The sequence below is a fragment of the Octodon degus genome, unplaced genomic scaffold (assembly GCF_000260255.1).
Source record: "Octodon degus isolate 3935 unplaced genomic scaffold, OctDeg1.0 scaffold00009, whole genome shotgun sequence".
NCBI classification, from domain to species: domain Eukaryota; kingdom Metazoa; phylum Chordata; class Mammalia; order Rodentia; family Octodontidae; genus Octodon; species Octodon degus.
Genome location: NW_004524585.1, coordinates 26,101,002 through 26,105,488, shown reverse-complemented (window position 1 = coordinate 26,105,488; position 4,487 = coordinate 26,101,002).

Below are 4,487 nucleotides of genomic sequence, written 5' to 3'. Positions count from 1 at the left end.
GGATTGACCTCAAATACATAATTTTATTTTTCAAGTGCTTCAAATTAATTTTCATTTTATAAACAGATCAAAGAGTCAAATGTTAATTAAATATTGAAACAACTACAAAGATAATGAATTAAACTACAGGATAATGAAAATTTTGTAGGAAAGCAAATTAATCTCAGTAGCAGTTGGCTTTAAAGTCCTTATATCAATTCAAGACATCAAAGATTAAAATCCATGGCATATCAAAATGCTTCTATGCATTCTTTCCCAGAATGATTTATACCTACAGCCTTTCAACCTTGTGAGTAGTAATTTAATAATATAATAATCTACGTATTTGAAATTTTAAGTACCCATGACAAATTTTTTATTCAGAAGCATCTAGAACAACAAATTTTGATCCTGTAGCTTGAGGACTGAGTGAGGGGAGTCATCTGTCAGGAGCCTGGGCTTTCTAATCTTAAAGTGCTGCTTGCTCTAGGGCTGGTGCATTCACATCTGTAACATCCATTCCAGCCATTCAGATTGTTCTGGGGTAGTCACACCTGTGACTGGGGGCTCAGGCTCCATGTTCCACAGTGTGCCTTCCTTGCTTTCTGTTCTCAACAAGAATTCTGTTAAATACTTAGAATTGCAAAAGCTTCTTGTTATTTTATGTCTACTTAGTTCTCATGTTATAGTACAGCAACAGTATGATAGAGTACTGTGAACTTTATTTTAGGAATATAAGAAAGTGTTGCACATCCGTGAATGGTAGTTTCTATGTTTATAATCTCCCTGCCGTGTTATACTTGAGGGCATGTTGTTCAGGGTTCTCTAAAGGAACATACTCAGTAGAGAATATATTCAGTTACACAAGGTATTTGTCAGGTCGGCTTAAGGAATCAGAGGCAGGAGAGTCCACAGTGTCATCTGCATGCTACAGAGCAGGAGGATCTCAAGCTACACAGACCAAGAACCTGGAAGCTGCAGAATGACAGGGATCAAGGATGCAGTATCAGTCCAAGACTAAGGCCTGGAAGCTCCCTGCAGAGTTACTGGTGCAAGTCAGTGTTGAAAACCTGAAGAAACTGGATTCTAACATCCACGGGCATGGCAGGAAAAGGTGCACTTATTCAAGCAGGATGGAAGTTCTAACATCACAGCGGACTCCCTATTCATGCCCTTCTATTCTACTCAGGCATAGTCCACTGGATAGTCTCACCCACACCAGGGACAGGGACTCAGTGGGCTGGTTTGCATGCTGGTTGTCTCTGGGACTGTCCCACAGACACAGCCACTAATGAATGCCAGATAGTCACCGAAGTAGAGGAGAAGAATAGAGGTGGGAAGGATGCTAAGAATAATGTTGAGGCCTGGTGTGGTGGTGCAGGCCTGTGATCCCAGCTACCTTTCCTTTCCAAGTTCATGCATGAGAAGCTTGGTCCCAGTTGGTAGTGCTACCAGAAGAAGGTCAAAACTCTAAGCGGAGCCATTTGAGTTGGAAGAAGGAGGTCACTGGGGACACACCTTTGAAGTTATATGTGCCCTTGGCTTCTTGCTGCTTCTGTGTGTCTTTCTGTCTCTTCCCACCTCACTCTCTCCTTCCCAACTGTAATGAGGAGCAGCTGTGCTTCCCCTTCCACTTCCCATCATCCTGTTCTGCACTGCCAAGGGTCACGACCCACAGGGCTATGACCAAAACTTCTAAAACTGAGAAACAAATAACTCTCCCTTCTTTTGAGTTGATTTTCTCAGATATTTTGTCACAGTGATGGATAACTAGCAAAGCATTTGAAGAAAAAAGAGAGAGAAAAAGAGAGAAAGAAGAGAAAGAAAGGAAGGGAGAGAGAAAGAAAGGAAAGAAAATAATGCAAGGAAAAAAGAAAGAAGGAAGGAAGGAAGAAGGAAACGAAAGAAAGAAGGAAGGAAAGAAAGAAAGATAAAGAAAGATAGTAGGTAGGGCTGTGGAAGAGCTGTGGTTGCCACTTCTGTCCCTGTGGGCCCTGCTGGGGTGCTGTAAGGTATGAATTCCTTCAGATTCAGGGTTGGTCTGATCTTCAGTGCATAAAATTCAGTTGGAGTCTCCAGAAAGCAGAGCTGGAGGCAAGAAAGTGGCTTTGTGAAGTGACACCAGTCTTCAAACATAAGGGAGTACAGGATGCAGACAAGGTGAGAGAGTGAGCCTGCATGGGTTGCATTACTGGTGTTGCTGTCTTAGACCACACGACGGTGCCCGTAACCTCACTGCAAACAGATAAACCCATCCATCCAGCCCTTCGTTGCTTGGGCTTTGCCCTGGGCTCATTATCTTCTTGTGTCATCCAAGTTTTGCTTGAAAGTGGGTTTCATGTACTCCCTCAATGGTGGAGAAGATTATGGGGATTGGTAAGATTCTGGAAAGTCCAGGGGTTGGAACTCTATCTACATTCATGGTGTAAATGTGGCCCAGCCCGGAGGCATCTGCTGCATATCTCGTTGAAGAAATTGCGACTTTCCAAGAGGTAGCTCTTGGGTGAACATTTTCATTGAAAGAAAGACTTGTCAATTTTCCTATGTGAAAACATCCTTCTTCATGGCAGGATAGTGCCCCATTGTGTATAAATACATTTTCTATGCCCATCCATCTGCCGATGGGCATACAGGCCTGCTCCAAGATTTAGCTTTCTTGAATTATGCGTCATCTTAAGACTGCAATCTTAGGTGAAATAAATAGAACACACAGCTTAGCAGGACATGGATTTTCTTACCTAAGAATCCCAAACTGTGAATAAATAGCAAAATAAAAGGTGGATAGAAGAAAATAGGGAGATAAATCTTTTTCAAATGGGAAAGATGGCAAGAATAGAGGGAGGAGGGGCAAGGAGGGGGAAAGAGGATGAGAAAAATGGGGCTGCATCATGTGCATGTACAGCTCCCACCAAGAATGCACCCATTAGAAATATAATAATACACAAAGAAAATCAAAACTGAAAAAGCAAAGGTTGAGAGTAGAGGCTGTCAGTAGATTTTCCTTGGAAGTTTCTTCTGAAGGGCAGGAGCTCTTCTAGGTCTTTAGCCTCACAGCTTAATTCAACCAAATGGATTTGGTCTAAGTTCATCTGCTGTCATTTTGAGCTTCTGAAATGAGCTTTTGCTCTGAAGCTACGAAAGTTTTAATCGCCACAAAATTTGTTGATTAAAGTTAAACTTGGACTATGAGCCTAAGTGCCAAGAGTAAGCAGTTATATGAACACTGAGCAGGTTTATTTAACTCTGTGATTTTGCATTCTGTGACATTTACTTGTCTCATAAGTTGAGTGTGAAGATAATTTAGGAAAATGCATGGAAAGTACTTAGCACAGGACTGAGCAATGACTTAATTTAGCAGTAAGTATGATGAGAAGCTTTAGGCAAAGATGGACAATGAAAAGTTTAGGAACCCGAGGGACACAGCGTTAAGGACGGTAAATAGAGCAGTGGAACCTACACCACTAGAGGCTGCTTAGTCTGGCAATAGCAGTGCGTATGGGTGTCAGCTTTAGGAAATGTATAGCCTTTAAGTAGTACTTAGATTTAATACTATTTGAATAATAATTTAATTCAATTGTCTTCTTCAATATGATAATTCTTTCAAAGACCTATAGATTTCTTTGGATGTTTATATGTTCATAGCTGGTAGTGTTTGTTTTGGTGTTGGTTGGTGGTGACACAGTCACTTGCAATTTTATTAAATCTTTTTTTGGTTTTGAATCATATTTAGCACACCTATTTCTATTTTATGTCAATTATAACCTCAACTGCATCGAATTGGAGGATATATTGGTATTATTATGCATGAACTCCTTTAGACACAGTGGCTAAGGAAAGGCATTAGTTTTCAAATATTAAAGCCAGAGCTGAATGTTTAATGGTGACTTATAATTTTATTTTTCTAACTTTTTCTTTGAATACTTTTATTCTTCATAGATGTTGAGTTTGTATGTATAATTTCTCTTTGTTAAATTTCCTACATTAATTATGTTGTAAGTTCATTTGTTGAAGAACTATTATATCTTTTATGTATTAAGTCCATGAAATTTAAAGGAAATTATTAAATGTGTCACTTTAAAATTATATAATACATATGAAACAAATTGATTTATAAAACTTCTTTTCACTATTTGTAATTATATATGTACAATAAACCATTTGTTTCTGCAATTAAGAATGATTTCATAAATATTTTGTGTTTTTGGTTTCAAAAATATTAGAGACTGGATTGCTATTGCTCTAGGGTTCCTCCATCTTTAAGACTATCATAAAATCTTATATTGCACATTTTAGTATCATATATATGTATCTAATTTTTGCATAATTTAAAAAATATACATTATCTAAACACAACATCATATGTAGTAGGTATTATTTAGCAAAGCTTAAAGAAAGAAAATAGTGTCAAATAAAATAAATGAACTCAAAATCACATTGATATTATGTGACAAAGAAGAAATTTGAAAGCAAACCTGCCTGCCTTCTGAGAACTAATTGTGTTACATATC